Here is a 13,315-nt window from a genome sequence, read left to right as displayed (position 1 = left end):
AGCCAATGGCTCCATGGGGGCAAAATGAGCAATAAGGGTCAGGAACTAGTCCCATTTGATGTCTAATTCTCGGTGTTAAATATGCTCTATGACAAAATTTCAAGTGTATATACCGATGATTTGGGTTTTTCGAAGCACCAGCAGCATTATCCCAAATCACATCCCGGTTTAAGTCTTGTCCCAATTCAGATATGTCCCTATCCCAAGTTTTCATTCCTGATGTGGGCATATAATTCTGGGAGTTTAATTTATCATAGACATATGACACTATCTGTCCTGGAGCACTCTGTATCCAACTTAAAATGGGATGGTCCTTTAAATCTGACCCCCAGGGAACGCCGTAGGCTTTACAAGCTGATCTTACTTGAAAGTAGAAGAAAAGAGAATGTTTATCAATATTATATCGAGATATCAGTTCTTGAAAGCTAAGGATAGTACTTGCCCCATTAATATCTTGAAGGGTAGTAATACCTTTATCCTCCCAAGTTCTGCTAATGAATGATTTCCCCCAGATAGAAAACGATTATTGTTCCATAATGGAGATGATTTGCACCATACGCTTTTAAATCTTAGGAATTTTTCTGCTGACAGTTGGAATTTAATGCTGACAAGTGTGAGATGTTACATTTGGGAGGGGTAAGCCAGGTAGGACTTGCACAGTGAGAGAGAGGCCCATGAGGTGTGCAGTAGAACGGGGGATTTGGGAATACAAATCCATAATTCCTTGAAAGTGGCTTCACAGGTAGACAGGGTCCCAAAGAAAGCTATTGGCACATAGTTCTGCCTATCAGAGTTGAGGTTGAGTTTCAGTGAATGTCTATGCATTCATTATGAGGAGAACTGTTATCAGTTCTAGCTGAGCTAATTTATCTGCAAACAACAGGAATTCTGCAGATGCTGGAAATTCAAGCAACACACATCAAAGTTGCTGGTGAACGCAGCAGGCCAGGCAGCATCTGTAGGAAGAGGTGCAGTCGACGTTTCAGGCCGAGACTGCACCTCTTCCTACAGATGCTGCCTGGCCTGCTGCGTTCACCAGCAACTTTGATGTGTGAGCTAATTTATCTGGTCACTCTTGACCCTGAAGTGTTCAAGTGGGGCCAGGTTTTATGACAGAATAGATCTCTCAGATCTGAGATTGATTGAAGTAATTTGTTTAAAGTTGATGAAGAAGCAAATGAGCAGGGAAACTGCAGAGCTACACATTTGGCTTTTGATACGTGGTTATTGTTGGAGAAGATCATTATAGGTACATCACATGAGCATCTTTGGTAAAGAGGAACAATGATTGGGTATTTTCATTGTATATTCAAAAGGATTCATCTGTTTCTACAACCAAATATGAATCAGAATTGGGTTTAAAAGCACTGGCATGTGTCATGAAATTTGTTAACTTTACAGAAGCAGTACAGTGAGGTACATGATAAAAATATAGAGAACAAAAAAACTAAGTTATTATGTTTATATGTGTCTATTAAATAGTTAAGTTAAAATAAGTAATGTAAAAAAATTAAAGTAGTGAGGTAGTGTTCATGGGTTCAATGTCTATTTAGGAATCTGATGCCAGGGGGGAAGAAGCTGTTTCTGAGTTGCTGAGTGTGTGCCTTTAAGGCTTCTGTACCTGCTTCCGGACTGTAACAGTGTGAAGAGGGCATGTCCTGGGTGGTGGGGATCTTTAATGATGGACACCTAAGTCACTGCTCCTTGAAGATGTCTTGGATACCATGGAGGCTGGTACCCATTATGGAGCTGACTAATTTTACATGTTTCTGCAACTTCCATCTTGTGCACCAGCCCCCACCCATGTAGCGAGTCACAATGCTCTCCACAGTACATTAGAAGTTTTAGTTGACAAACCAAATCTCCTCAAACTCCTAATGAAATATAGTTGCTGTCTTGCTTTCATTATAGTTGCATGGATATGTTGCATCCATGTTAGGTCCTCAGTGATATTGACACCAGGAGCTTGAAATTGTTCACTCTCTCCACTTCTGATCCCTCTGAGAATTGGTTTGTGTTCCATTGTCTTGCCCTTTCTGAAGTTCACAATTACCTCTTTGGTCTCACAGACGATGAATGCAAGGTTACTACGACACCACTCAACTAGCTGGTACATCTCGCTCCTGTATGCCTTTTCGTCACCATCAGAAATCCTGTCACCAATGGTTGTATCATCAGCAAAGGTGGCATTTGAGCTATACCTAGCCACACAGTCATAGTTGTAGAACGAATAGAGCAGTGAGCTAAGCACACATCCCTGTGGTGTGACTGTGTTGATTGCCAGTGAGGTGGAGATGTTATTTCCAACCTACACAGGTTGTGGTCTTCTGGTTATGAAGTCAAGGATCTAGTTCCAGAGGGAGGTACAGAGGCCAAGGTTCTGTAGCTTTCTGATCAGGACTGTAGGAAGGATGGTGTTAAATGCTGAACTATAGTCAAGAAACAGCACCTTAACATAGTAGGCTGCTTGAAGATCAATTGAGATTGTTTGCTGTGGACCTACTGTGGTGATAGGCTCATTGCAGTGGGTCCAGGTCCTTCCTGAAATGAGAGTTGATTCCAGCCATGACCAACCTTTCAAAGCACTTCATCACTGTAGGTGTGAGTGCTATTGGACAATAGACATTGAAGTAGCTCACTCTGCTCTTCTTGGGCACTGGTACTATTGTTGCCCTTTTGAAGCAGGTAGGAACTTCCAACTGTAGCAATGAGAGATTGAAAATGTATTTGATATTATAAGTTAACTTAATGACTTTGAAAAGCTGTCTGTGTTTATTCAACTGGGTGATGCTCCTGTAGTTATGGACTGATAGTTGACTGTGACAAGTGCTTGCTATATAGGACTTCTAACAAAAATATTCTCCGTCTATTTTCTGACCTTGCTTTACCCATATTTCAGAATCAGGTTTATTATCACCGGCATGTGACATGAAATTTTTTTTTCAGCAGCAGCAGCAGCAGTTCAATGCAATACATAATATAGAAGAAAAAAATAATAAGTAAGTAAATCTTATTCAATATACTTTATACAGTATACATATATTGAATAGATTAAAAATCATATAAAAACAGAAATATTATATATTTTTAAAAAAGTGAGGTAGTATCCAAGGGTTCAGTGTCCATTTAGGAATCAGATGGCAGAGGGGAAGAAGCTGTCCCTGAATCGCTGAGTGCGTGCCTTCGGGCTTCTGTACCTCCTGCCTGATGGTAACAGTGAGAAAAGGGCATGCCGTGGGTGCTGGAGGTCCTTAATAATGAATGCTGCCTTTCTGAGACACTGTTCCTTGAAGATGTCCTGGGTACTTTGTAGGCTAGTACCTAAGATGGAGCCGACTAGATTTACAACCCTCCTGCAGCTTCTTTCGGACCTGTGCAGTGGCCCCTCCATACCAGACAGTGATGCAGCCTGTCAGAATGCTCGCCACAGTACATCTATAGAAGTGTTTGAGTGTATTTGTTGACATACCAAATCTCTTCAAACTCCAAATAAAGTATAGCCACTGTCTTGCTTTCTTTATGACTGCATCGATATGTTGGGACCAGGTTAGATCCTCAGAGATCTTGACACCCAGGAACTTGAAGCTGCTCACTCTCTCCACTTCTTATCCCTCCATGAGGGATTGGTATGTGTTCCTTCATCTTACCCTTTCTGAAGTCCACAATCAGCTCTTTCATCCTACTGACATTGAGTGCCAGGTTGTTGCTGCAACACCACTCCACTAGTTGGCATATCTCACTCCTGTACGCCCTCTCGTCGCCACCTGAGATTCTACCAACAATGGTTATATCGTCAGCAAATTTATAGATGGTATTTGAGCTATGCCTGCCCACACAGTCATGGGTATACAGAGAGAAGAGCAGTGGGCTAAGCACATACCCCTGAGGTGCATCAGTGTTGATTGTCAGTGAGGAGGATATGTTATCACCAATCCTCACAGATTGTAGGTTTCTGGTTAGGAAGTTGAAGATCCAATTGCAGAGGGAGGTACAGAGGCCCAGGTTCTGGAACTTCTCAATCAGGATTGTGGGAATGATGGTATTAAATGCTGAACTACAGTCGATGAACAGCATCCTGACGTAGGTGCTTGTGTTGTTCAGGTGGTCTGAAGCCAATGTGGAGAGGCATTGAGATTACATCTGTCGTTAACCTATTGTAGCAATCGGCAAACTGCAATGGTTTTAGGTCCTTGCTGAGGCAGGTCTTCAGTCTAGTCATGACCAACCTCTCAAATCACTGTAGATGTGAGTGATACCGGGTGATAGTCATTAAGGCAGCTCACGTTATTCTTCTTAGGCACTGGTATAATTGTTGCCTTTTTGAAGCATGGGAACTGAAGAGCTTACAGTGGACTGAAAAGTTTGAGCATATAGATATTAAGAAAGAGGATGTGCTGAAGCTTTTGGAAAGCATCAAGTTGGATAAGTCACTGGGACTGGATGAGTTGTACCCCAGGCTACTGTGGGAGGCGAGGGAGGAGATTGCTGAGCCTCTGGCGATGATCTTTGTATCATCAAAGAGGACGGGGGAGATTCCAGAGGATTGTACTGTAGAGAGCATTCTGACGGGCTGCGTCTCTGTCTAGTATGGAGGGGCTACTGCACAGGACCGAAAGAAGCTGCAGAAGGTTATAAATCTAGTCAGCTCAATCTTGGGCACTAGCCTAGAAAGTACCTAAGACTTCTTTACGGATCGGTGTCTCAGAAAGGCAGCGTCCATTATTAAGGACCTATAGCACGCAAGGCATGCCCTTTTATCATTGTTACCATCAGGTAGGAGGTACAGAAGTCTGAAGGCACACACTCAGTGATTCAGGAACAGCTCCTTCCCTTTCCCCATCGGATTTCTAAATGGACATTGAATCTTTGGATACTGCATCACTTTTTTTAATATACAGTATTTGCACACTTTTTAAAAATCTATTCAATATATGTAATTGATTTACTTGTTTATTTATTATTTTTTATTTTATTTATTTTGTTATTTTTTCCTCTGCTAGATTATGTATTGTATTGAACTGCTGCTGCTAAGTTAACAAATTTCATGTCACATGCCAATGATAATAAACCTGATTCTGATTGGAGGGTTGTGGATGTTGTTCCCTTATTCAAGAAGGGAGTAGAGATAGCCCAGGAAATTATAGACCAGTGAGTCTTACCTCAGTGGTTGGTAAGTTGATGGAAAAGATCCCCCCTGAGAGGCAGGATTTATGAACATTTGGAGAGGCATAATTTGATTAGGAATAGTCATCATGGCTTTGTCAAAGGCAGGTCGTGCCTTACGAGTCTGACTGAGTATTTTGAGAATGTGCCTAAGCATATTGATGAAGGTAGAGTAGTAGATGTAGTATATATGGATTTCAGTGAGGTATTTGTTAAGGTACCCCATGCAAGGCTTATTGAGAAAGTAAGGAGGCATGGGATCTAAGCAGACATTGCTTTGTGGATTCAGAACTGGCTTGCCCACAGAAGGCAAAGAGTGGTTGTAAACAGGTCATATTCTGCATGGAGGTCAGTGACCAGTGGTGTACCTCAGGGATCTGTTCTGGGACCCCTTCTCTTTGTGATTTTTATAAATGACCTGGATGAAGAAGTGGAGTGATGGGTTAGTAAATATGGTGATGACACAAAAGTTGGATGTGTTGTGGATAGTGTGGAGGGCTGTCAGAGGTTACAGTGGGACATCGATAGGATGCAAAACTGGGCTGAAAAGTGGTAGATGAAGTTCAACCCAGATAAGTGTGAGGTGGTTCATTCTGGTAGGTCAATATGATGGCAGAATATAGTATTAATGGTAAGACTGTTGGCAGATGGGAGGATCAGAGGGATCTTGCGGTCCGAGTCCTTTCTTTCTTTCTTTCTTAATCTTTTTTATTGATTTAAAAAGAACGTATATACAAACAAGAGGAGAATTATCTCAAATATATATATATATATATATATATATATATGTATATGTGTATATATATATATATATATAAACAATACAAACAGAAAGTGAAATAGATATTATCAAAATCATTGTATTAAACTAATATGTAGTATATAATAAAAAAGAGACAGCTAATTATCCTCATCAATTCATGAAGAGAGAAAAATAAACTTTAAATTTTTAAATGAGAAAAAAAACCACAGTACACTATACGAGAAAAGTGGGGTGGGGGTGGGGGGGGGGGAGGGACTGGGCAGTCCATTCTGAGGATATGACCAAAAAAAAAGGAAGACTTTCTGATCAAATCTAAAACTTCAAGAAAAAGAATAATTTGAAGAGTAATAAATCAAATCAAATGAAAATATTGAATAAAAGGTTGCCAGATTTGCTCAAATTTAAAGGATGTATCAAATGTCCGACTTCTTATTTTCTCTAAACTTAAGCAGGACATGATGGAGGAAAGCCAATAAAAGACAGTAGGTGGATTAGAATCATTCCAATTCAGTAAAATGGCTCTCCTTGCCAATCAAGTTGAAAAGGCCATCATATGTTGAGCGGAAACAGGAATATTTCCTGCTTCCGATAGGATAATCCCAAAGATTGCTGTAAGTAAATTAGGTTGTAGGTCCAGATCCAAGACCTTTGATAACATTTTAAAAACATCTCTCCAAAAATTGTCTAGCTTTATGCGAAACCAAAGCATATGAATTAAAATGGCCACCTCAATATTACATCTGTCACAAATAGGATTGATGTTGGAAAAAATACGTGCTAGTTTATGCTTTGACATATGGGTCTGGTGCACTACCTTGAACTGTATCAAGGAATGGCGGGCACAAATAGATGAGTTATTAACCAAACGAAAAATTTTACTCCATTGATTATCCGAAAATGACTCTTGAAATTCCAATTCCCAAGCATGTTTAATTTTATCATTAGATACCATTTGTAAATTCAATAACTGTTTATAAATTATAGTTATCAACCCTTTTTGAAGTGGCTTAAACTGAAAGAGAGCATCTGTCATATTAGGTGGATAAGCAGAAGGGTAATTTGGCAACAAAGGATGTAAAAAAATTCTGAATTTGTAAATATCTAAAAAAGTGTACATTAGATAAATCATATTTATCCACTAACTGAGAAAAAGACATTAAACAATCCCCTAAAAACAAATCTGAAAAAGTTGTTATTCCCTTGGTTTTCCAAATTAAAAAGGCCTTATCCAGAATTGATGGTTTAAAAAAAATAATTGAAATGGATATTACTAGAAAGAACAAAATTATTTAATTCAAAAAAAAAATCTACGAAACTGAAACCAAATTCTTAATGTATGTTTAATAATGGGATTAAGGTCTTGTCTGCTAATCTTAGAAAACAAAAAGGGAAGAGGAGCTCCCAGTAAAGAGACCAAAGAGAACCCCTTTGCCGAGTTTTCCTTCAAATCCAACCACGAAGGACATTCATGTATGTCTGAATAATGAATCCAAAAAATTAATATATCAAATATTAACTGCCCAATAATACATTCTAAAATTTGGCAAAGCCATACTACTGTCCTTTTTTAATTTCTGCAATAAGGGTTTACTCAATCTAGGGTTTTTATTATTTCAAGTATAAGATAAAATTATAAAGTCTATTCTGTCAGAAAACATCTTAGGAATAAAGGAAGAAACCATCTGAAATGCATATAAGAATTTTGGTAGAAATGTCATTTTAATAGCATTAATTCGACCTATTAATGATAATGTCATAGGTGACCATTTAGAAAGCATTTGTTGGGTGTAATCAATTAATGGGAGAAAATTATATTTATATAGGTCCTTAATTTTTAGTAATTTTAATACCAAGATAAGTAAAGTAATTTTTAGCAATACTAAAAGGTATTTGATGATATTAATCCAAGTAATTATTAATAGGAAATAACTCACTTTTATGTAAATTTAATTTATATCCAGAAAAACTACTAAATTCAGAAAATATAGATAACATAGAAGGAATAGATTTCCTAGGATCCGAAATATAAACTAACAGGTCATCTGCATACATCGAAACCTTGTGTACTTTGGTCCCCTCTCTTAATACCCTGAACAGTATTGGAATTCCTAAGAGCAATAAATAGCAAGGGGTTCTAAAACAAAGTTAAATAATAAAGGGCTAAGAGGACATCCCTGCCAAGTACCTCTGTATAATCTAAAGCAGGGGTCCCCAACCTTCTTTGCACCGCGAACTGGTTTAATATTGACAATATTCTTGCGGACTGGCCGACCCAGCGGGGCAAGGGGTGGTTGGTGTTGAACACGACAGAATATAGGTGATAAGTCAACTATAAGTCACTTTTAAGTGGCTAATACGCTCAATTTTGTTTCCTGAAGGGGTTTATCTAACAAATTTAATATTAAACACACAGCACATATTTTCTTTGCATGAATATAGTGATAAATCCATTATAACAGTGGTCCCAAATTGATTACGTGCCAAGCAGCACCTAATCAATTAGCTTGTTTATTTCGGCTTTTTTCTTAAAGATGCGCTGGGTGCATTCCGGCCACCGCTTTACCGCTGCATTCCTCGCGGCCCGGAGGTTGGGGACCATTGAATTATAAGTCAATAGCATCATAATATTTTAAGTAACGTTTGGATATTAAACACACAGTGCATATTTTCCTCATATGAACATATAAAATCATTGCAACACACCAATATCGCTGAATCAGTGGGAGCCCTGGGGTTGTTTCCCTGCAACAAGATGGTCCTATTGAGGGGTGATGGGAGACAGCAATACTCGAAGGGGCTTCCTTATGTCCAGTCTATTCCGCAATTTAGTTTTCGTTGCATTCATTGCAGAAAAATCCGCTTCGCAGCGATATGATGTTGGGAATGGAAGCAACGTTTTCAGTGCTTTCGTGGCCATCTCAGGATATTCAGCCTTTACTTTGATCCAGAACGCTGGCAGAAATGTTATGTCAAACATACTTTTCAGCCCACCATTATTTACAAGCTCGAGGAGTTGATCTTCTTCCCACGCTGACATGGATGATTCACTGGGGATATTCACAAATGGGTCACAGACCCATTCCTTTGCACGTCATGGGTTATTTGTATATTGGGTCACTGAAGACCTTGCATGCGTTCAAGTTCAACAGTAGGCATGACAGGGAATGAGGAAAGATGCAGTTGACTCGTATCATTTGATATGGCCAAATCATATCGTTTCCTCGCGGCCCGGTAGCACATGCTTTGTGGCCCGGTGGTTGGGGACCGCTGATCTAAAGTAAGGAGATTTTTGATGACTAGTTATAACTGCAGCCATAGGGGCTTGATAGATCAATTTGATCCAGGAAACAAATCCCTGACCAAAATTAAATCTTTCCAAAACCTCAAATAAGTAAGACCATTCCACCCTATCAAGGGCTTTCTCCGCATCAAGAGAAACAACACATCCAGATTCTTTAGATGGAGAGGAGTGAATAATGTTTAATAATCTTAGAATGTTAAAATATGAATACCTATTTTTAATAAATCCAGTTTGACCATTGGAAATAACACTCGGTAAAATACTCTCAAGTCTATTAGCCAAGATCTTAGAAAGAATTTTTAAATCCATGTTCAGTAGAGAGATTGGTCTATAGGAAGCACATTCAGATAAATCTTTTTCTTTTTTAGGAATTAATGAGATTGATGCTTCATAAAAAGTTTTCAGGAGATTCCCAGAGGATGTAGAATCAGTGAAAATTTGAGATAGATGAGGTGCAGGTATTTCAGTGAAAATCTTATAAAATTCCACTGTATATCCATCTGGTCCCGGAGCCTTACCTGGTTGGGAAGAGGATATAGCCCTTGTTATTTCCTCTTGTTTAATAGGTGCATCTAATGTATTCATATCTTGGATAGAAATTTTAGATATATTCAATTTTTGCAAAAATCTATTCATAAAAGTAATATTGTCTGAAAATTCAGATTTATAAAGGTTAGAGTAGAAATCCATAAATACCTTATTAATTTCATAAGGATCTACCGTTTTGGTTCTATCAGGTCTTCGTATTTTCAGGATCTGTCTTCTAGCCATAGTTACTTTTAATTAATCAGCCAATAATTTGCCTGTCCTGTCCCCATGTATATAAAATTGACTTTTAGATTTAAGAATTTGCTGCTCAATGGGAAAAGTCAGAAGCAAATCATGCTGTGTTTGGAGTTCCACCCCTTCCTTATAGAGATCTTCACTAGGCATTACTGAATAAACCTTATTTCTTTAATCCTATTAGTAATCACTAAAAGTTCCACTTTGGTTTTCCTTTTTAAACCTACTGAGTATGAAATTATCTGTCCCCTAATTATCGTATCCCAAATAACCAAATTTGGCATTCCCTCAGTTGTATTTAATTCAAAAAATAGAGAAATTTGCTCTTTAATAGAACTTACAAAGATTAAATCTTGTAGTAATGTAGCATTAAATCTCCACTGAGGTATCTTCAGTATATTATCAGAGAACTTCAAAGTTAATTTCATGGGTGCATGATCTGACAACGCAATCACATCATACGCACAATCAGCAACAGGACACCAATCGCGTATCCAGCAAAAAATAATCAATTCTTGAGTATTTATGGTATACATGTGGGGTAAAAAAGAAAGGAAAAATCCCTATCTTTAGGATGCATAAATCTCCAGATATCAACCAGACCATATACTAATAAAAAAGAATTAATACAAGTCGCAGCTTTATTAGGAAGCGACGGATTGGTGGATGATCTATCAATGGATGGAGTGAGACAGCAGTTAAAGTCATCGCCCATCACAGAAAATAGCTTCTTAAAAAAAAATAAATAAATAAATCAGGGCTATCTATAGTAGGTGCATAAACACACACCAAAGCCACCTTTTGACCACATAACAAACCAGTAACAATTAAATATCTTCCAATTAAATCAGTAACAGTATTAAAATGTACAAAAGAGATTTTAGAATTAATAAAAATAGATACCCCTCTTATTGTATTTACTGATAAAGAATGAAATAAGGGTCCCTTTGAAAATTTAAAAGAATGATTTTCATCCTGCCTACGGATATGAGTCTCCTGCGCAAAAATAATATCTGCATGGTGTTTTTAATTTCTTAAATCTTTCTGCGCTTAATAGGTTAGTTCATACCATTCAGATTCCAAGATATTACATTAATTTCATTAAGATCCATATTTAAGGTTTAATTTTAAATTTATAAAGTAAGCTAATGTGCAGGCACAAACTAAATCCGAAGAAAAGACAAAGCATGACTCGATCAGAAAGAGAAACAAGATAATTGACCAAAAAAAACCTCTCAGGACTGCGCAGTTGAAATAAAAACTAATCTAATAGACCCACACCCTCCCCCAAAGACCCAGAAACCATCCAATAGGCAGACTGCATGCTACTCTAATGACCCTTGACCCCTGTCTCCAGTTAGCAGCCCCTGCTTACAAAGTAATACGTTACCACTACCAAAAAGACATGACAAAGGGTACATAAAGAAATAAACAAATTCCAAATATTTACATATTATGTCTAACAATATTTAACACCTAACTAATGATGGCCATCTTAGATTCATTTAAAATACGTAACCATGTATTCGACAAAAGATAAATCCAACCAACTAATATACTACAACTAATGTTAAAGACTTACAAATCAAAGAAAAAATAAGTAAATATATAAAATCCAAAACTATATTAACTATTAAAGCAAACAACAACAGATCTAAGTAAATCAACCAAGTCCATGTCTGGGCACTCATAAAACGTGGAGCAGACTTCCATCAAAGCCGCTACAAACAGCTCCAGGCTAAGGATTAACTATTCAAATTGCTTACAAAATTTATAAATTTCCAACTGTCTTCTGGGGACTCAATTCGTTTTGGGTGAGCATTAGATGGAATAATTCTCAGACAAGCTGGATAGCGCAGAGAGGGACGACAGTTAATCTTATAAAGTTCAGCCATGACTTCCCAATATTTAATTCTTCCAGCATATATCTCTGGGGTAAAATCTTCAACTATACGAATCTTTGCTCCGTTATAAATTAGCTTATCCCTTTTCCTTGCATCCTGAAGAATAGCTTCTTCAGTTGTAAAATAGTGCAAACATAATATCACAGGATGGGGTTTCATTTCAGCTGAAGGCTTAGGACGTTGAATTTGGTGGGCTCTGTCCAGTATCGGACAGGCTCCAAGAACCTCACTTAAAAAGTGAATATAACATGTTTGAAAAGGACTTTAATGTTTCCATATTTTCAGGCAAACCCAGTATGCGTAAATTCATTCGGCGACTTCTGCTTTCCAGATCGATCGTTTTCTTCTTAATTCTTGATAACTCCGAAGTAACTTCATTAATTTTCTTTTCCATAAAAGACATCTTCAATTTTTGTCCTTTAATAGTTTGACTCACTAACTCCTGTTCTCTTTCAATTCTATGAGTGCTCCGTTTAAGCGTCTGATACTGAACTTCCAGATTCTTCAAAGATTCCTGAACAGCGAAGATGTTTTTTTTTCCAAGCTTTTCATTAGCGTTCATCAGTTTATCGATCTTGGTGTCCACTGTACCGATCTTAGCATTAATAACTTCTATTAAAGAGAGTATTCTTTCTGAAGTAGAGACTTCCTCTGATTTCTTTGTTTGCTCAACTTCAGGAAGAGTTTTGCCACCTCTTAATTCGATTCCAGATTGAGTATCAGCCATCGTAATAGAATTGTAAATCCTTCAGCAAAAGTGATAAATCTTCAAAACTTTAAACAAATCTAACAGTGGAAAGTAAGTTGTAAAAGATGGAGCTGCGATAAACGCGTCTTACTCCAGTAGCTGCCAAGAGGAGACTCCGGGTTCCAAGTCCATAGGGCGCTCAAAGCTGTTATGCAGGTTGACTGTGTGGTTAAGAAGGCATAAGGTGCACTGGCCTTTATCAACCATGGGTTGAGTTTAGAAGCCGAGAGGTAATTTGCAGCTATATAGGGCCCTGGTCAGACCTCACTTTGGATTACTGTGCTCAGTTTTGGTCACCTCACTACGTACAGGAAGGATGTGGAAACCATAGAAAGGGTGCAGAGGAGATTTACAAAGATGTCGCCTGGTTTGGGGAGCACGCCTTATGAGAATAGGTTGAGTGAACTTGGCCTTTTCTCCTTGGAGCGATGGAGGATGAGAGGTGACCTGACAGAGGTGTATAAGATGATGAGAGGCATTGATCATGTGGATGGTCAGAGGCCTTTTCCCAGGGCTGAAATGGCTAACACGAGAGGGCACAGGCTTAAGGTGCTTGGAAGCAGGTACAGAGGAGATGTCAGGGGTAAGTATTTTTTATGCAGAGAGTAGTGAGTGCTTGGAATGGGCTGTCGGCAACGGTGGTGGAGGCGGAT

The 13,315-nt window shown here is 38.3% G+C and overlaps 1 protein-coding gene across 3 annotated transcripts in view; it reads left to right on the top strand.

Moving 5' to 3' along the window:
* Positions 1 to 13,315, top strand: part of LOC140196220 (plastin-1-like) — a 128,868-nt gene that overhangs the window by 57,798 nt on the left and 57,755 nt on the right. The window contains exon 2 of one of the 3 annotated variants that reach the window (XM_072255029.1): positions 2,947 to 2,999. The exons of the other annotated variants lie outside the window; for them this stretch is intronic. The gene's annotated coding sequence lies outside the window, so the exon portion shown is untranslated. The remainder of the gene's footprint in view (positions 1 to 2,946; positions 3,000 to 13,315) is intronic. 3 annotated transcript variants of the gene reach the window in all.

The sequence above is a fragment of the Mobula birostris genome, chromosome 4, assembly GCF_030028105.1.
Source record: "Mobula birostris isolate sMobBir1 chromosome 4, sMobBir1.hap1, whole genome shotgun sequence".
In the NCBI taxonomy this organism is placed as follows: domain Eukaryota; kingdom Metazoa; phylum Chordata; class Chondrichthyes; order Myliobatiformes; family Myliobatidae; genus Mobula; species Mobula birostris.
The sequence above is the reverse complement of the archived record's forward strand: the minus strand, read 5'-3'. Positions and strand labels throughout refer to the sequence as shown.